This window comes from Oryctolagus cuniculus, chromosome 6, assembly GCF_964237555.1.
Source record: "Oryctolagus cuniculus chromosome 6, mOryCun1.1, whole genome shotgun sequence".
NCBI classification, from domain to species: Eukaryota; Metazoa; Chordata; class Mammalia; order Lagomorpha; family Leporidae; genus Oryctolagus; species Oryctolagus cuniculus.
In genome coordinates, this window is record NC_091437.1 from 79203969 (window position 1) to 79225444 (window position 21476).

Below are 21476 nucleotides of genomic sequence, written 5' to 3' on the forward strand. Positions count from 1 at the left end.
CTGGTAACCAACAGGCCCACTTGCTTGGCCTGCTGCCCACAATCCAGTTATGCTCATGCTTGGCTCTGAGCCACTTTTGTCTGTAAACCCACATAAGCAACTGGAGGGCACAGCCGGACATGGCTATTGGTGGACCAGCTGTATGGGGGTGTGTGGCTATGTGTGGACATGTGCAGATGTCTCTGTGTGATTCTGATGCTGCCATGGACACAATGTGGATATCTTCTGTGGCCCCATTGCCATCAGGGTCTAGTTTCTGCTGCTTACACACTTCTCCTCACCACTGTGAGTAAAGAAAGCTGGGCAGGACTCCCTGAGACCCAACATCCAGAGGACAAGGGACCAACAGATGAGGAAGAGGCAGATGCTGCAGTTTCTGGAGCCCAATCACAGCCAACAGGATGTGGAGACACAGCTACGTAGACACCTCCAAAGGAAGTCAGAGAGAAGACAGCTCAGCCATTGGCAACTTAGGACAAAAGAATATTCAGTCTGTGCCCTGTAAGAGAGGGGTTGTCACCCTCCAAGTATCACCCAGTGTCAAAAGACCATGAAGCAATTGTTATGGTTGAGTGGACAATTCAGTGTTATTGCAGGTTTCTGAGTCCTTCAGGGTTATGTGGTTTAGGGGTGGTCAGGTTCCCATTGTTGGGGCTGGATACAAAGAAATGAATGTTTTTAACTTTGCACTCAGCCTTGCAGCCCTGACCCTGATACAGCCATATGTTTTGATTTGGTAATAAGTGGTTGAATGTAATGGCCAATGTTTGTAATAATATATGTGCTCCATTCTGTAAACATGGGATAATAACCTGTGATTCCCTGGGGTGATGGCGTATAGACTACTGGACATTGCCCTCAACAGATGAATACAACCTGATGCCTAAAAATACCGTGGTGGACTGCACAGCTTTGCAGTCATGACCAACCAATTGGCTTGTTCCATGTGCAACAAGTTGCATGCAGCTTTACAACTCAGCTACTTTGGAAGGTGGCCAAAGCCATTGACCACACTGTACTTGCTTATGAAAGTACACTTTGACTCATCTAGAGACATTAGCCCAGGAGCAGAATAATGACTTTCAATGATGGTTGCGGGTGTTCTATGTTATGTCTTATACTTTTGCATTGTAACTTGCACTATTGTTACGGCCTTTGGATTAAATGTTCCAGTTCCCATTGTACTCCTTGCCTTGTATTTGGATCTATCTGGAGGCAAACACAGATTGTACGGTGAGGATACTTGAAGTGGCAGAGAGTTGAGAAGTTGAACTTGAGAAGATGAAGGTACCAAGTTCCCACACCCTCATGCCCTCCTTTCCTTCTTATCTATGTGCCTCTTGGACCAATAATGTCCTGGTAACCAAGAGGCCACCTGATTGGCCTGCTGCCCAGAACTCTGTTATGTAATTACCTGGCTCTGAGCCACTGAGCCACTATGGTCTGTAAATACACTTAGCAACCGGGGGTGTGGTTAGGCATACAACTGTTGTATGTGGCCATATGTGGATGTTTGGCTATGTGTGGATGTATGCATGTGTGTGTATGACTGCCACCACAAACACAAATGTGGATAATGTGCTATGACCAGAGTGTCATTGTGTCTAGTGTCTGTTCTTTGTGTATTTCTCTGAGCCACTGTGAGTTCAAGCAGTGGGCCAGGACCCCCCTGAGAACCAAGATGAAGAGCCCAGGAGACACATTTGAAGCAGAGGGAGATGGTATAGTTACGGAGCCCAAGTACAGCCCAAAGGACATGGAGAGATCTCAACACATACATATCTCAAAGAGGACAAAGAGAAGACAGCACAGCCTGTGGCAGCTGGGGACAAAAGGAAATGCCATCCACAACTGGAAGGAAGGAGTCATCAGACTCTAGGATAACCCAGTGCCAAAAGACTGTCCAACAAGTGTAATAATTGAGTCTTCTGGTGGTGAGGACAATTTGAAGTCTTCATGTTATTCTGATTCCAACCAATTTTGGGATTTAGAGGTGGGCGGGGTCCTATAAACCCAAAAATGAATGTTTGTAACTGTGCACTCAGCCTTGTGGCCCTAACCTGACACCACCTATGTTTTGATTTGTTAATACGTGGTTTAATGTAATGGCCAATGTTTGTAACAATATATGTGCTCCATTCTGTAAACTATGGGATGTGAAATTGTGATTCACCATGGAAGATGGCACATAGACTTCTGGATTTTTACCCCCCCCCCCCCACACCATCAGATAGATAGAACCTGATTGCTACAAATACCCTGGAGGACTGAACAGCTTTGCAACAGTGACCAGCAGATTGGTTTGTTGGATGTGCAGTCATTTGCCTGCCAGCTCTGAAGCTCATCTACCTCAGAAGGTAACCACAGTCACTGACAACACTGGACTTGGTTAGGAAACTACACTTGGACTCATTTAGAGACTTTAGCCCAGGAGCAATATAATGGAACCCAGTGAGGGTTGGGGATATTCCATGTTATGTCTTATACCTTCTTGTTGTAATTTGTGTTTTTGATATGACCTTTGGATATAATGTTCCACACCCCATGTGTACTCCTTCCCTTTCACGCAGATCTCTCCAATAGAGGAGGCACCTCTATATTGTACAACCACAATACTTGAAGTGGCAGGGTGTGGAGAAGATGAACTTGGAAAGAAAAAGATATCAAGTTCCAACACCTTATGCCCTTGTGCCCTTTCTGTGGTCCTTAATGGCAATCCATGTCTTGATAAACCACAGGCCCACCTATTGGCTAACTGCCCACAGGCCTGTTAGGTAAGGGCTTGGCCGCAGTTCACTATTTTCTGTTAACCCCCATAAGCAGGCAGGGGTAGGTGAAGCTATTATCAAACTCTAAGTTAGAATTTCCCACAGAAGCCCCTGCTAGAGTTGACAGTGGGGAACAATCATAATCCTTATGCCATGGAAAGCATCTCTCCATTAGAGTGTCAATTAAAGGCTCTGAAATTCAGATGTAGTTTTCATTGCATGGAAAATGTTCAACTGCTTTTTTAGGATTAGAGTTGTTTTGCCACATAAATGTTCAAGTTACCTTTTTTCCCCTGCAGGTTCCCTCTGAGTGTTGATAAATGATAGTTTAAAATTGCTTTTTTCTGCTTTTCACTAAAAACAAGTGTTTAAGAGTAGTAATAAAGAGCAAGAAAGAATTTATCCAATTAATATTAGTAAAAGAAGAAAGCAAAAATTTTTTAAAAGCTGTTATAGAACTTCTTGATTTTTCTCTTGTGATATGCAATACATGTAAATATGTTATATTATCCATGTTGTGTGTTGTGTCCACATAGTAAATTCCCTTAACAGCTATATTTTTATTGACTTAAAGATATTATGCACTCACATAAATTAAAACTTTTAAATTAAGACTTATGCCATTAAGTAATGGGACTTATACATCTCTGATAAATAGCTAAAATTTGTTGGTAAAACAAAATGTCTTTAAGTTTGCCAACTTACGTTTATGCCTGGGTTTACTGGCCAGGCAGGATCACATGTATGTCTGTTGATGTCTAAGTCCATAAAAGCATAAATCTAAGATCATGTCAAAATATAATAGTGTTCTGTGTTTCAAGGATAATAATTTGAATTGACTATTCTGCCTGGTATGTCAGTTTTTATAACTACTGTAAATATACCTGTTAAAATAAATTGGATAAATATAAAGGAGAAATAGTTCTAAATATAACTTAATGACTGTTGGCTTCTTCAGTTTTATAAACACAGTATATTTGGGTCTGTTAACAAATATGCTTTTATACATTGTTGATAAACAGCATATAATAGAGTTATCAGTATCTTTCTTTGTATCAGCTCAATTCACAGTAGCTAAGATATGGAATAAACCCAGATATCCATCAACTGATGACTAGATAGAGAAATTGTGTTATATAATTGTGTTATGTATACCACAGCCCTAAAAAAGAATGAAATCCTGTCTTTCACATCAGAATGTATCCAATTGGAGACAATTATCGTTAATACTATCAGCCAGTACCAAAAGACAATCACATGTTTTCTCTGATTGGTGGTAACTAATATATCAAGTACAAATATATCAAGTAACGTATATGAGTTAAATTCACATATTGAGATTTGATTATGTTCATAGCCCTTAAGTATACTCCTGAGGAACAGTGGTTTTTCTACTTACTATTTGTTGAATTCTATTTAATGGAGGGTTAAGCTTGTGATTACAAAGTAAATTGAAAGTATGTCATTGCACTCATAGAATGGCAGATGTCCTAAACAGCACTCTGGCCTCAGAATCAGCCCTAAAGCCATTCCGATCTGGCTGAAAAGCCCATGAGAGTATTTCAGGTATGGAAAGCCAAGACACTCTGGAAAAAAAAAAAAAAAAAACCTAAATGAAAGATCTCTGTGAGTGAGATCCCAGTGGAAAGAACAGGTCTTCAAAGAAGGAGGTACCTTTCTCTGAAGGGAGGAGAGAACCTCCACTTTGACTATGACCTTGTCTAAACAAGATAGTCGGAGAACTCAGAGGGCTTCCATAGCCTTGGAAACTCATGACTGGAGCATAGGGAGATTACTGATGCCATAGACAGGAGTGTCAATTGGTAAAGTCAACAACAGGAGTCACTGTGCACTTACTCCTCATGTAGGATCTCTGTCCTTAATGTGCTGTACATTGAATTTTAATGCTATAATGAGTACTCAAACAGTATATTTCACTTTGTGTTTTTATGGGGGTGCAAACGGTTGAAATCTTTACTTAATGTACACTAAACTGATCTTCTGTAAAAAAAAAAAAAAAAGAAATTATCAATTCCCAACTTGACTCTCACTGCGATTAAGCATGACAATAGGTCTGATCTGATTTCATCATCATTTACAAAATCATCTATTATTTTTCACTTTATGTTTCTGTGTGGGAGCAAACTGTTGAAATCTTTACTTAATGTATACTAAGCTGATCTTCTGTATATTAAGATAATCAAAAATGAATCTTGATGTGAATGGAAGGGGAGAGGGAGTGGGAAAGGGGAGGGTTGCGGGTGGGAGGGACGTTATGGGGGGGAAGCCATTGTAATCCATAAGCCGTACTTTGGAAATTTATATTCATTAAATAAAAGTTAAAAAAAAAAGAAAGTATGTCATTGCAAACATCAAAAGAAAAATGAGAGAAAGAAGGAGGGAGTGTGGGACCAAGGGAAAGAGGGTAGGAGGGTAGGGTAGGAAGTATCAATATGTTTTTAAAACTGCATGTATGAAGTACATGAAATTAGTTCTCTTCATATAAATTTTAAAAGTTTAAAAAATGTTGATATATCACAAACCATTCACGACTACTTCAAATAACTATGGGTAACAATTCTATATGTAAAACCAAATTAAATAGGGAAAAGAAAAATCTAAATAAAAAATACTTCAAATTTAATATCAAAAAGGAAAAATATTTTTCAAATGAAAAATCTATATGTAATTTTCTTAAGGAAATGTTTTGCTCTTAGAGATTTTAAAGGATTTTTTCATATTGAAGGGTAAAATCATAACAAAATATAAATATATAAATGTATTGCTGGCATGATGGCAAGGTGGGTAAAGCCGCTGCCTGCAGTGCAGGCATCCTTTATGGGCACCGGTTTGAGTCCTGGCTGCTCCACTTCCAATGCAACTCTCTGCTATGGCCTGGGAAAGCAGTAGAAGATGGCCCAAGTCCCTGGGCCACTGCAACCACATGGGAGACCTAGAAGAAGCTCCTGGCCCCTGGCTTTGGATGGGTTCAACTCCAGCCATTGCAGCAAGTTGGGTAGTGAGCCAGTGGATAGAACACCTCTCCCTCTCTCTCTCTCTGCCTCTCCTTCTCCAGCTGTGTAAAACTTTCAAGTAAATAAATAAATCATAAAAAGTATAAATAAATAAATATATTTATATACAAATGTATAACTAAAAAGCAGGTATGAAAAATTTTTAAACTAAACAAAATGTGTTTACTAAGTAAAGCTATGGAACATAATGGATATGTTTTGATTAGTAATAATAGTTATCTTACAAGTAATTAAAAATATGTTAAAAGTTGTAGGAACAAGAAATCTTTTGTTAGATTAGGTTGACTGAGATTAAAAGAAAATTCTTTATATGTTTCTAAAACATAAGGTTTACTATCAAAAGTACATGTACATAAACTAAAATTTGTTCCCTTGTGTTAAATCAGCAAAGTTTTCTTAAAATATCGACCTTTAAGTGTATTTTAAAAAGTCTAGATCTTTAATTTTAAAATATTCACTAACACATTATCATCCATTTTGTAGAACATAGCTTCTCCTCTGGTAGTTTCCAGTTTACTGTGGACTCTTTCCTTCAACTTCTTTTATTATTATTATTATTATTATTATTATTATTATTATTATTTGAGAGGCAGAGTTACAGACAGAAAGGGAGAGAGATCTTCCATCTGCTGGTTTACTCCCCAAATGGCTGCAATGGCCAGAGCTCTGCCGATCCAAAGTCAGCAGCCAGGAGCTGCTTCCAGGTCTCTCACGTGGGGTGCAGGGGCCCAAGGACTTGGGCCATCTTCTACTGCTTTCCCAGGCTACAGCAGCGAGCTGGATTGGAAGTGGAGCAGCCAGGACTAGAACCAGCACCCATATGGGATGCCGGTTCTGCAGGCAGATGATTAACCTACTGCGTAACAGTGCCAGCTCCACAACTTCTTTTTTATAAAAAAAAAAAAAAGTTAATGTATTTGAAAGAAAAAGAGACTGAGAAAGAAAGGAGACACAGAGAGAGAGACAGAGAGAGAGAGAGAGACAGAGAGAGGGAGAGAGGTTAGAGAGCGAAAGGAGAGAGAGCACAAGCTCTTATATCTGCTATTTCATTGCCCAGACGGCCTTAACAGCCAGATGTGCTCCAAGTTAAAGGCAGGAACTTCATCTGGATCTCTCATATGGATGGTGGGGCCCAAGTACTCTGGCCATCCTCTGTTTCCTTCCCAAGAACATAGCAAGAAGATACATTGAAAGCAGAGCAGCCAGGACTGGAACCAGCACTCTGATATTGGATGCTGGCATTCCAGGTGGCTTAACCTGCTGCTCCGTAATTCCAGCCTCCTTCCCTAAGCTTTCTAGGTAGCAGCTATAAGCATTTTTCTCCTCCTCCCTGGTTCTGACTCTGTTAGACCAGACACTAAAAATGCTTATCTTAAAGCCTCAGAAAGGGACCTGTGCTGTGATTCAGAGAGTTAAGCTGCAGCTTCCAATCCTGCCAACACACCCAAATCTCAAGAATTAAGATTATTTGTAATTATTTTTAAAAATAGCTAAGTTTCTCTTTTTTTAGGAATTATTTATTTACTTGGAAGAGTTACATAGAGAGAGAAGGAGAACTAAGAGAGAGAGGTCTTCCATCCACTGGTTCACACTCCAGTTCACTTCAAGGGCCAGAGCTGTGCCAATCCGAAGCCAGGAGCCAGGAACCAGGAGCTTCTTCTGGGTCTCCCACGTGGGTGCAGGGGCCCAAGGACTTGAGCCATCTTCCACTGCTTTCCCAGGCCATAGCAGAGAGCAGGATCAGAAGTGGAGCAGTCGGGACTCGAACTGGCATCTATAAGGGATGTTGGCACTGCAGGCAGAAGCTTTACCAGCTATGCCACAGCATGGGCCCCATTAAGTGTCAAATTAAGTCCTTTAACATTGGGATTTCCAGCTGGAAGCATGGAGCTCACCAAACAATGTAGCTATTACCTTGTAGAGATGATTGCTAATTAGATAATTAGATTGCATATAAGGTGTATTGCCTGGTTATAAACTCAGGTTAACTTTAATGTTACATTTCTCTAGGTACATCATGGAGATAAGTATTCTACAGGTTGTTTAACACATGTAAATGTCTGCTGCACCTGATGCGGTGTCATCTGTCATGACTGTTATCTTAATAATGAAAAAGACCTGGGGACTGTATAAGGTCTTTTCAGTTGCCCCTCCCTTCACAAATCCAGAGGCCTCAAAAATTAAATAGTTTTTTGGGGCACCGGATTCTGTTCCAGTTGCTCCTCTTGCAGTCCAGCTCTCTGCTGTGGCCCGGGAGTACAGTGGAGGATGACCCAGGTCCTTGGGCCCTGCACCCGCATGGGAGACCAGGAGGAAGCACCTGGCTCCTGGCTTCAGATCGGTGCAGCATTTGGGGGGTGAGCCAAAAGAAAGGAAGACCTTTTCTCTGTTTCTCTCTCTCACTGTCTAACTCTGCCTGTCAAAAAAAAAAAAAATAGTTTTGCGAGAGGGAGGAGGAGAAGGATTGGAACACGGGTGGGAGAGAGAGTAGGGGGAGAAGTGTCACGATGTTCCTAAGTCTGTATATATGAAATATAGAAAACTTGTATAACTTAAATAAAATAGAGAATAATAAAATATTTAAAAACACAGGATTAAAAAATTAAATGGTTTCTAAAACATTACTGTGGTTTTTGAAATACTAAGTATAATACCTTTAAATGCATAAAAGTGGAAAATTTAAAAATTTCTAAATCTGAGTTTAGTCTGTAATGAATCAACTTTTCCTATTGTACTTATACAGACAGTGAAAATATGCCTAAAGTTACATGGTTGTGTTAAGATATAACTTGATTTGTTGTACTGTTGTCAGTTTGTTATGTATTTTTCTTTTTGAACTTTTTCCTTATCACCTATCAGAATTCTGCAAAGGAATAATTTCCAACCAGATTATGCTGGCCCAAAAAAAATCACAAAAGAGTTTGTACATAAGTTATGCCTATATCGAAATACTATACACAATAAATATAACTAGGTCACTTTGTTAACCAATCAACTGTTATTCAAATTTTAATCAGGGTGATTTTAAGGCTTTTGTCATCCACAGTTCTGGTTCTTCTCTAAAATCATTTACAATCCAAAAATAATCTAATAATTATTTATAAATAGAGGTTTCCCATAATGTGAACTAACTAAATAATTTTTAAAAATTCTGATTAAGGAAATCTGACTGAATCATAAAATTGCTACTAGAGATCACACAAGACAAAAGAATAAGTTCATAGTTACTCAAGCTGGTATAGTTGAAGGTTTCTTTGTCTTCTACTTAACACATTGCTGGTTCTCTACTTAAATGTTTTTTTTTTTTCTCACATCTTAAAGATCTACTGCAATATCTAGACTTTATAACACTCTGGTGGACTATTTTTATAAACAAAAGCCAAAACATTTACCTTTCCTTCCTTCTAAATTCCATCAAACTTTAGAAACTGCTTATGGGAATTTTTGGTTTTCGTGACAATGTAATTATTTTTAAAACTTTGTTAACAGAACCAGTTCAGCCCATAACTGAATATAATTTAAATTATTGATATGTCTAAAACTATACACAAAACACTTGACTTGAAGGATTCCCAGCCTTTCAGTAATATAAATAAAATGATTCAGTAAATAAAATGAATACTTATTAGCTCTTAAACTTCAAAAGGTTTAGTACTGTAGCATTAAAAAAATCTCAGACATCCTTGATTAGGCTTCTAAGTTAAAACATTGTATAAATCTGAGATTAAAATGAGAGAAATCAACTTTCTTTATGACCTTGGACAGTCAACTGTAATATGACTGCAGTTAGATTGGTTATGGGTTTTAGGTACAAACTTGATCTGCTGTACTGTTGATGATTTGTTATGTGTTCTTCCTTTGGACCTTCATGCCCATAGACTGTCTGCTTTGTTCAAGAGTTCAGTTCCCAGCCCGAGAATGTTGGCCTGATATTTTGACATGATGGCTTTATATATGGAACTGATTATGTTAATTATAGGAATAGACTGAAAATAAGTTCAATTTCTGGACCCTGTTCATAAACCTTTAGGCTCCTCATATATGTGGCTTAAAAGGGTTTATAATAATGGCTCTTGGTTGTCAACCATGTTCTCCCCAACCTAGGACCAATTCACAACAGTGACCAGGAACAGATCCATCCTGACCAAAGACACAAAAAGAACACACGGCTACAGAATAATAGATCAGTAGTGTTTGTCTTTGTTTTGTTGTATGTTTTTTGTTTTTGTAAAAAGCTCAAGAGAAAAACAAAAAACCAGATAACAAACCAAAGGTTGTTTGAAAGTTAAGAGAGAATCTCTGGTGCCAACTTTAAGATATACAATTCCAAGAAGTTCTTTAAAAAGTGCTCTCTACATGAATGTCTGATTAGTACCTATGACAAAGGACTCTGCCAGGACTAGAGTGGGTACATAGCCATCTTTCAGAAGATGAACTTGGGAAGGTGTAATTTTCATGCTTCCACACCAGAATGTCCTTACCCCCTTTCTGTGTACCTCTTTGGCCTCCAATGTCCTAGTAACCAACTGGCCCACCTGCTTGGTCTGCTGCACACAACACTGTTATGTAATGGCTTGCCTCTGGGCCACTGTTGTCTGTAAACACATGAGCAACTGAAGGACACAGCTAGTTGTGGATCTTGGGGTATCTGCCCTTATGTGGATGTCTGATTATGTGTAGAAGCATGCAAATGTCTTTGTGTGTATGTGTGTGTGCCTCCAGGGACACAGATGCAGATATCTCCAGTGGTCTCAGTGCCATAGGGGTCTAGTGTCTGTTCCTTGTGTATTTCTCACTGCAACTGTGAGTAAAAGCAGCAGACCAGTAAACCAGGAGAGCCAAGATGCAGAGTTCAGGAGATGCACAGCTGAAGCTGAGAGGGAGCCTGAGAACAGCCCACAGGACATGAAGAGACAACAATGCAGCCACACCTGAAAGGAGGCAAAGAGAAGACAGCTCAGGCAGTGGCAGCTGGGGACAAAGGAAAATGCCATCTATTCCCTGCAAAGGAGGTATCCTCACCCTGCAGGTTTCTTTCAGTGCCAAAAGATAAACCAACAAGAGTAATGATAGAGTCCTCCAGTGCAGGGGACAAATTGAGTTCAGTGTTATTCAAGTTTTCTGATTCCACCTGATTTGAGGGTTCTAGGGTGAATAGAATCCTGTTCTTGGGGCTAAACTCCAGATAATGAATGTCTAACTTGCACCTAGCCTTACATCCCTGAACTGACAGCGCCTTATGCTTTGATTTGTTAAGTGTTTTAATGTACTGGTCAATATTTGTAACCATATATGTGCTGCATTCTGTAAACAATGGGATGATAAGCTGTAATACCCTTGGGATGGCAGATAGGCTACTCGACTTTTGCCCTCATCAGATGTATGTGACCTGATGGCTACTAATACCTTGTTGGACGGAACAGATTTGCAGCAGTGACCAACTGATTGGCTTCTTGGATGTGCAGCAGTTGCAAGCTCTGCAGCTCACCTGCCTTGGAAGGTAGCCATAGCCGTTGACCACACTGGACTTGATGATCAAACTGTACTTGGATCATTTTGAGATTTTACCCCAGGAGCAATATAATGAAATTCACTGAGAGTTGGGGGGTATTATATGTCATGTCTTATACAGTCTTGTTGTAACTTGCATTGATTTAATGGCATTTGAACGTACTGTTCCATACCCTATGTGTATTCCTCAGCTTGCTCTTGGATCTCTCTGGAACAGGAGGCACCTATAGATTGTATGGCAATGATAATTAAAGTGGAAGAGTGTTAAGATGAACTTGGGAAGAAATTCCCACACTTTTATGCCCTTGTGGTCTTATCTGTGGGCCTTAATGGCAATCCATGTCCTGGTAACCATCAGGGCATCTGCTTGACTAGCTGCCCGGAACTCTGTTACATAAGGGCTTCCCTTCAGGTCACTATTGTCTGTTAACCCATAAGCACCTGGTGGTTGGGGGTAGGTGAAGCTGTTATCAAAAACTGCTGAGACTTCTACAGCACTACATACAATAGATTTCAGTAAACCTACTTGTTAACCACTAACGTGTGTCTCAAATTTTCATTAGTGTGATTTTAAGTCTTTTGTCACCTGCAGCCCTCCTCACTACAACATTTACAATCCAAGAAAGCATTAAAAATATTTGTAAATATGTTTCTGACAAAGCAAACTAATTAAAATTTCAGAGATTCTGCTTTAAAAAAAAAAAGCCTGACAGATTCTTGAAACCTTGTAGATCAAACATGACAGAAAAGTAACCACATAGAGATTGAAACTTGTCATTTGTAGGTTTCTGTGTCTGTTACTGACAACATCCTTGCTTCTCTCCTTAAATGTTTTGTCAAGCCCCAAAGACTTTCCTGTGATCTGTAGTTTATAGCACTCTGGTGGACTGTGTATTTATAAACAAAAGCCAAAACATTTACCTTTCCTTCCTACTGAATTCCTCCAGATTTCAGAAACTGCTAATGGGAATTTTTGGTTTTACGACAATGTAATTGGTTTCAAAACATTGTTCAAACAATTTCTTTAGCTCATAACAAAGTAGTAATTAAAACACTTATGTGTCTAAAAATATCCACAGAATAACTGACTTCCAGGGCTCTCAGCCTTTCAGTGAGTACACACAATGAGCACTTGTTAGTAGTAGTTTTAAACTTCAAAAAGTTGGTACTATAGCTTTAAAAAAATATAAGCCTTCCTTGGTTAGTCTTCCTGAATGGAAACATTTTCTAAATTTGGATTAAAATGAGAGAAACCAAATTTTCATACTCACCTTGGACCATCAACTATAATGTGAATACAGTTAGATTGCTTATGATTTTTTAGGTACAAACTTGATTTGCTATTGATGATTTGTTATGTGCTCTTCCTTTGGAGTTTCATGCCCACCACCTATGAGCTTTGTACAAAAGTCCAATTCCCAGCCAGATAATGATGGCATGATTCTGACATGATTGCTCTTGTGTACAGAACTGATTATGTTAATTTTTAGGAATAGACTTCAAGTAAAATTAATTTGTGGACCCTGTCCATAAACCTCTAGGTTACTCATATATGTGGCTGAAGGGGTTTATAACACTGACTCTTGGTTTGCAACCATGTCTACTACACCAGGGAACCAAATCAGAGCAACAACCAGGAATGAGTCCACTGTAACCAGAAGATCATAAAGAACATGGCTAAGGATGAAAGATCAGCAATGTTTTTGCTTTTGTTTTTCTGGTTTTGTTGTTGTTTTTGTTGGTGGTGGTGGTTTTTAAAAAAATGGCAACAAAAACCAGATGACAAGGGGGTGAGCCTATGAAAGTTTAAGAGTCTGTGATCTGGGGTTGGCACTACAGCACAGTGGGTTAAAGCCCTGGCCTGAAGTGCCGGCATCCCATGTGGGTGCCGGTTTGAGTCCCAGCTGCTCCAATTCTGATCTAATGCACCTTGGAAAGCAGCAGAAAATGGCCCAATTCCTTGGGCCCCTGCACGCACGTGGGAGACCCAGAGGAAGTTCCTGGCTCCTGGTTTCCAATCAGCACAGCTCTGGCTGTTGCAGCCCTTTGGGGAGTGAACCAGCAGGTGGAAGACCTCTCTCTCTGGCTCTACCTCTCTATCTGTAGCTCTGTCTTTCAAATAAATAAAACAAATTTTTTTAAAAAAATCTCTTTTAAAAAAAGAGTCTGTGGTCCAACCTTAAATTAAGATATACAAATCCAAAAGGTTCTTTAAAATGTGTTCTTATGTATGATTATCTGATAGGAACTATGACAAAGGACTCTGCCAGGACTGCAGCCTCTACAGAGGTCTACCTGTTGAAAAGATGGACTCAGAGTTAGAAAGGTGCCAGGGGATTCCAACACAATCCCATCAAAGTGGCATGTACCAATACCATCTCACTAGTCCAAGTGATCAATTTCATTTCACAATTTATCACACTGATAGGTCTAAGAGTCAAAGGGATCACACAAACAAGACTAGTGTCTGCTAATACTAACTGATGGAATCAAAAAGGAAGAGAACGATCCAACATGGGAAGCGAGATACACAGCAGACTCATAGAATGGCAGATGTCCTAAATAGCACTCTGGCCTCAGAATCAGCCCTTAAGGCATTCAGATCTGGCTGAAGAGCCCATGAGAGTATTTTAGGCATGGGAAGCCAAGACACCCTGGAAAAAAAAGACCTAAATGGAAGATCTCTGCGTGTGAGATCCCAGTGGAAAGAACAGGGCCATCAAAGAAGGAGGTACCTTTCTCTGAAGGGAGGAGAGAACTTCCACTTTGACTATGACCCTGTCGGAATAAGATCTAAGTCGGTGAACTCAGAAGGCTTCCATAGCCTTGGCAGCTCAAAACTAGAGCCTAGGGAGATTACTGACACCATAAACAAGAGTGTCAAATTGTTAAGTCAACAACAGGAGTCACTGTGTACTTACTTCTCATGGGGGATCTGTCCTTAATGTGTTGTCCAATGTGAAGTAATGCTATAACTAGTACTGAAACCATATTTTACGCTTTGTGTTTCTGTGTGGGTGCAAACTGATGAAATCTTTACTTAATATATACTAAATCAATCTTCTGTATATAAAGAGAATTGAAAATGAGTCTTGATGTGACTGGAATGGGAGAGGGAGCGGGAGATGGGAGGGGTGCGTGTGGGAGGGAAATTATGGGGGGGGCATTGTAATCCTGTACTGTACTTTGGAAATTTATATTTACTAAATGAAAGTTAAAAAAAATGGACTTGGAAAGGTGAAGTTTTTATGGAAGTTTTTAGAGCCTGAGAACAGCCTACACCATGTGGATAGACAACGATGCAGCCATATCCAACAGGAGGTAAAGAGAAGATAGCTCAGCCAGTGGAAGCTGGGGACAAAAGAAAATGCCAAACATGCCTTCCATCCTCCCCTGGAAGGGATGGCAGATAGACGACTGTACTTTTGCCCACATAAGATGCGTACAACTTGATGTCTACAAATCCCCTTGTGGACTGAACAGCTTTGCAAATGTGACCAACCTATGGGCTTGAATGTGCAGTGAGTTGCCTGCCAGCCCTGCATCTCAGCTACCTCAGAAGGTAGCCACAGCCACTGACTATACTACAATGGACTTGGTTAACAAACTTCCCTTGGACTCATCTAGAGACTTTAGTTCGGGTGCAATATAATGAAAGTCAATATTGGTTGGGGGTATTTTGTGTTGTATCTTATGCTTATGCTTTCTCATCATAACTTGCATTGTTGTTATGGTTGTAATGTTCTACACCCGTTGTGTACTCCTGGCCCCACACTGAGATCTCTTCAGAGGAGGAATCAAGCCTAGATTATATGGCAAGAATACTTGAAGTGGTAGAGTGTTGAGAAGATGAACTTGGGAAGATGAAGGTTTCAAGTTCCCACACCTTTATGCCCCTGCACCATTTTCTATGGACGTCAATGACAATCAATGTCCTGGTAACCAAAATGCCCACCTGCTTGGGTAGCTGCCCACAAACCTGTTACATAAGGGCTAATATTGTCTGTAAATCCACTATGCAACAGGGTGGTACACCTAAGCATGTGGATGGTTTTATTGGTAGACGTGGTTGTATGTGAATATATGGGTTTTGTTTCTGTCTCAGGATATATATAGATATATCTTGTTTATTTCTCAGTTCCAGTCTGATTTAAAGAGATATAAACTCATAAACAACTACAAGTTGTTATCTGGCGTGTTCAAGTTCCATCTCAGCCCCAGACTCAGATACTGGTTTCAGCTTCCTGATAACATGCAGCTTGTGAGGTAGCAAGTAGTTGAATGCCTGCTGCTCACATGAGTGATCTGGATTGGTTTCCCAGCACTTGGAAGCTGCCTTGGTCATTGCAGGCATTTGGGGAGTACATGAAATGATGTAGCTAACTCTGTCCACTCTTAAATAGTAAGTAAATAAATTACTAATGAAAAAATTCAGCATTATTGTCTGTTAATCATTATACAACAAACTGATTACTGATGAAAAATTCAATAGAAATTATTTAAGGCAGTGTTTTTTTAATGCATTTATTTATTTATTTGAAAGGCAGAGTGACAGAGGGAGAGACCAAGAGATCCTTTGTCCACTGGCTCATCCCCCCATATACCTACAACTGGATGGGTCATGGTAAAGTCAGGAACCAGACATTCCATCCTGGTTTCCGGTATGCATGGCAGGAACCCAACTAAATGTGCTATCACTACCTTCCCAGGTGCATTAGCAGGGATTTGGGTCAGAAGTGGGGCAGACAGGACTCACACTGGCACTCTGATATGCTGACATTACTACACTGCAACTCTGACTTCACAACAGAAATTTCAAAAATACATTCATTATGGCACAGCAAGATAAGCTTCCACTTGCAACACAGACATCCCATATCAGAGAGCTAGTTAAGGTGCAGTCTGGTGCACTTCCAATCCAGCTTGCTGCTATGTACCTGGGAAGGCAACAGAAGATGGCTCAAGTGCTTGAGCTCCTGCCACTCATGTGGGAGTCTCAGATGGAGTTTCAGGCTCTTGGCTTTGGCCTACACCAGGCTGACTAGTGGGACCATTTAGTGAGTAAATCAGTGAATGGAAGATCTCTCTCTCTCTGTCTCCTTCTTTCTTTCATTCTGCTTTTCAAACGAATAAATAAAAGTTTTAAAAATACACATATACACGCACATACATACATACATAAACCTTTAAAAAAATCACTTCATTGATGTATGATATAAAAATAGGGTGCATATTTCGTATAGTTATCTTGCAGTGTTTTGTGATAAATATACACCTGTGACATTGCTACCACATTCAAGGCCATAATCATATCCATCATATTTTGAAGTTTCCTCCCACTCTCTTCACAATTTTCATTAGTGTTTTGTTGTTTTTTTGTAAGAATATATAAGCTTGACTCTCTTAGCAACTTTAGTTGTTTAAACATTATTGCTATAGTTTGGATATTGGTTTGTGTGTCTCCCAGAGGGCAATGTGTTAAAGCTTGGTCCCTAAAGCCCTTAGGTTAATGGTCACTGAATTGATATTCATGGCTACTAGATTATCAGATTTGAACCTGCTATGGTGTTTAGAAGGTGGGTCTCATGGTATTTAGCAAGTGGGCCTAGTGGAAAATGGTTATATCTTTGGAGGCATGCTCTGCAAAAGTACTTCTCATGAGAGGATTGGTTGAATAAACCTGAGTCTAGCCTAGGCACTCTTTCACTGTGTCCTGGATTAACATTTGATAGTTCTCGTATATTCTGCCATCTTCCAGCATCCCAAGATCGTTGAACCAATGGGGCCTGCCCAAATGTGAACTGTGAATCTCTGAAATCATGAGCCCAACCAAATAAACCTCCTTGCTTCATAAGTAGCTTCTATTAGGTAGTTTGTTATAGTAATGAAAGGATGGTTATCACAGTGTTTCAGTTGTAAGCACTATGTTATATAGTAGATCATCAATATCATTAGCTATTTGTTTTGTTTGGATATTAATCTCTTATCAGACATATAATTACAAATATTTTCTCGCATTCTGTAAGTTGTCTTTTCATTACACTGATGGGCTTCTTTGATCTGCAGATTCTTTTTAGTTTGATGTAATGCCACTTGCTTAGTTGTGCTTTTGTTGTCCCATCCAAATACTACTGCCAAGACCAATGTCAAGGTACATTTCTCCTATGTTTTCTTCTAGGAGTTTATTATTTTGGGACCCTTGATAAACTCTTGAATCCATTCATGTTGATTTTTTTGTGTGTGATGGAAGGCAAAGTACATTTTTTCTTTTGCAAATGAATACCCAGTTTTCCCAATATCATTCATGGAATGGATTATCCTTTATCTATTGTGTATTCCTGGTGTCCGTTTCTAAAATCAGTGTGTCTGTTTATTTCTGAGATTTTTATTCTGTTCCATTGCTCCATATGTCTACTTTTATGGATGTACTTTGTGGTCTTGTTTATTATAGTTTTGTAATATAATTTGAAATCAGTTATTGTAAGGCCTCCAGCTTTGTTCCTCCAGTAGACTGCCTTGGCTGTTTGGTATCTTTTGTTGCTCCATATGTATTTCAGGATTTTTGCTCTCCTTGTGAAAAATATCATTGTTTTTTGATAAGCATTGCATAAATCTGAAGATTATTTTGAGTAGTATGCACATTTTGACTATATTGATTCATCCAGTTAGTGAACATGGGATATCTTTTCATTTTTTGTTAGATACAATTAATTTAATTTTATTTTATTTAACTTTAATTTCTTTCATTAGTGTTTTAGTTTTCAACATACATGTCTTTTAATTCATTGGCTAAAATTACACTTAAGTATTTTGCTCTTCTTTGCAAAGAGATTTATTTATTCATTTGAGAGGCAGAGCAACAGAGTGAGAGGTAGACACACACACACACACACACACACAGAGTGAGAGAGAGAGAGAGAGAGAGAGAGAGAGAATCTTTCATATGCCAGTTCACTACCAAATGGCTGCAACAGACAGGGATAGTCAGGCTGATACCAGGATCCAGGAACTCCATCCTGGTCTCACACATTGGTGGCAGGGGCCCAAGTCCTTGGCCCATCATCTGCTGCCTTCCAGTCACATTAACAGGAGACTAGATTAGAGGGAAAGCCGAAAGTGGCATTGGAGCACCATGGGCTAAGCTGCAGCTTTAAATACTAGCATTCCATGTGGCTGCAGGTTCAAATCCCAGCTGTTCCACTTCCAATCTAGCTCCCTACCGATGCACCTGGGAAAGCAATGGAAGATGGTCCAAGTTCTTTGGCCCCTACACCCATGGAGGAGAGCCAGAATGAGCTCCTGGCTCCTGGTTTCAATCTGGTCCAGCCCTCACCTTTGCAGGCATTTGGGAAATGAACCAGCAAATGGAAGATCTCTCTCTTTCTGTCTCTCTGTCTCTCTCTCCCTCTATCTGTCTGAAACTCTGCATTTCAACTAAATAAAATAATTTTTAAAAAAAGAAGCAGAACACCTAGGACTCCATTCAGGAACTTCTGTATGTGATGTTGGCATTGCAAGTGGTGGCTTTACCTGCTATGCCACAGCATCAACTCCTACATTATTCTTTTGTATGCCATTGTAAATGTTATTATTTTCTTAACTTATTTTTCAGTTTGTTATTAATGTATAAAAATATAAATGACTTTTCAGTGTTGATTTTGTATCCTACAGCTATACTGAACTTGTTTATAAGTTCTAATATATTTTCAGTGTCCTTAAGATTTTCTATACATGAGATTGTGATATTAGAACACAGAGGCAATTTTATTGTACATATGGAAAAGAAGTTATTTGAGCTATATCAGGAAAATATAAAGCTACCAAGATGCAGAAAGGATAAACAGTTGGACAGGCATGCCAAATATTGTAAGATTATCAATTTTCTCAGAATTAGTCTATTAATGGAATATAGTCCCAATTAACCCCAGGCTTATTGCAGCTCAGTTCACAATAGCTAAGATATGGAATCAACCCAAATGTCTATCAGCTGAATTCTAGATAAAGAAATTATGGGATATGTACACCACGGGACACTACACAGCAATAAAAAAATGAAATCCTGTTGTTTGCAGCAGACTAATGAAACTGAAAAACATTATACGTAGTGAAATAAGCCAGTCCCAAAAGGACAAATACTATAAAGTTCTCACTGATCTATAGTAACTAATAGAGCTCCTAAAAGGTAAAAAAAAAAAAAAAATCCCAATAAGTTACACTTTATTCAAAATGTTTAAATATCCTAATTATGCTTTAAAATTTCAAAACATAAATTCATGAACACAGTAGAATAGAAATTCAGGTATATTAGGGATTATTAAAAGGGGAAAAGTACTGATTCATAACCACCTCTATCAAATGCTTGATATCACTTAGAGTGACAGAAGTTACAACAGTAAGTTGCCAGCACAGGCAAGGACAAGCGAGTCAAATCATTTGCTGAATAATTTGTTATGAGTATGCAGGAATTGCTTCCCCAAAGTTCATGCAGCTATTTACACAGTGATGTCTTAATGGTGATGGATTAGGGGTAGAGATTGATCTAATTGTGGTGGGTGGGAGGTAGTGCTAATGGGAGCTCTTTGGGTTGTTGGGGGAGTCTCCTTCGAGGGTGGGTCTCAAGAAAGTTTTGATCATTTGAGTTCAGGTTCTGCATAACTGTTGTGTCTCCCCTTTCATTGTGGTCATGCTTCCACACCCATGAGCAACCTCCATTCATGATGAACTGCGGGACAACTGGATCCTGTTACCTCCAGCTGTGAGCTGAAAGAAACCTTTTCTTTCCCAAAGAAGCTCCTCACAGGTATTGTAGAGAAAGTAAGGAAAAGTGTAGTAATACATATCCTCAGTTATTTGGATTTATTTCTGGAGCAGAATTGAACTCTAGGGGAGCAAAAATGTCACACCTACTTGAGAGAAACATATATGAAGGGTAACATGACATTTCATATTAGTTAAAAATCATTGTTTTCAACAGAAGATATTGAAGTAACTGGTTATATTTGAGAGAAAATTTGGCTGGTTTTCCCAGGATTCCTCCTGCCAAATTGTAGGCAATTTCCCAAAGGGAAAATCCAAATAACTAACATAAGGAAGTGCCCAGCATTTCTTATATTAAGAAAATACACATTAAAAAAATTTAGCACTTTTATCCATGATATTAGAAAGATTGTTACATGACTAAATTGTATATAGTGCAGATAAGAGTCTGAAATTGAAAAGCCTCAAAGAACAACTTGAGAGTATCTTGTAAAGTTGCTGATGTGCATAGCTAAGATCCACCAACTCTACTGTGGGACAGATTTTAGAAACCTGTTGTGATGAAATACATGTCAACATCATGAATTGTGGAGTATCCAGATTAGACATTACTTCTTGGTGTGTCTGTGAGGTTGTCTTTGAATGAGATTAGACTTTGAATCAGCAGAATTAAAAGTACATTGCTCTCCTCAAAGTGGTTACATGTCATCCAATCCATGGAGGTTTTGAACAGAACAAAAGCAGAGGAAAGAAAAATTCGCCCCTTTTGCTTCCTGCCTGCTTTTCTGAGCTGAGACTAGTTTCCTGGCCTTTAAACTGAGACTGGCACTACTTGCCCTGTGGGTCTCTGAATTTTGGATTTAGGATGGAATTACATCATCAGCTGTCTTGAGTCTCCAGTTCCTGATGGCAGATTGTGGGACATCTTGGACTCCATAATTGTGTGTCAATTCTTTGTAACAAATCTCTTCCTGTTTGTGTCCTATTCATTGTGTTTCTCTAGAGAACCCTGACTAATATTCCCTCACATACATGCGTACTATGAGACATACAGGAATATTTTTAAAAAGATTTTTTGTTTAGCTATTTATTTGAAAGGCAGAGTGACAAAAAAAAAAAAATCATGAGCCAGGAGTCCAAGTACTTCAGTCATCTTCCCGGATACAGTAGCAAGGGGCTGGATGGTCAGTAGAGCAGCTGGGTCTGGATCAGCACTCCAGTATGGGTTGCTTGTATCACAAGCACTGCACCACAATGACAACCCCATGCAGGAATGTTAATAGCAATACTCTTCGTAAAATAAAAAGCTGGATACTCATCAACAGAATGGATAATTACACTGTGTTGTGCTCATAGAATGAGATAGCTTTCAGGCCGGCGCCGCGGCTCACTAGGCTAATCCTCC

The 21476-nt window shown here is 39.3% G+C and overlaps 1 protein-coding gene across 3 annotated transcripts in view; it reads left to right on the forward strand.

Moving 5' to 3' along the window:
- Positions 1 to 21476, forward strand: part of LOC108175399 (large ribosomal subunit protein uL15m) — a 54739-nt gene that overhangs the window by 14487 nt on the left and 18776 nt on the right. For 2 of the 3 annotated variants that reach the window (XM_070076612.1, XM_070076610.1), the window contains exon 1: positions 1 to 20114. This exon is cut by the window's left edge and continues 14487 nt beyond it. The gene's annotated coding sequence lies outside the window, so the exon portion shown is untranslated. The remainder of the gene's footprint in view (positions 20115 to 21476) is intronic. The other variant, XM_070076611.1, reaches the window with a different exon arrangement.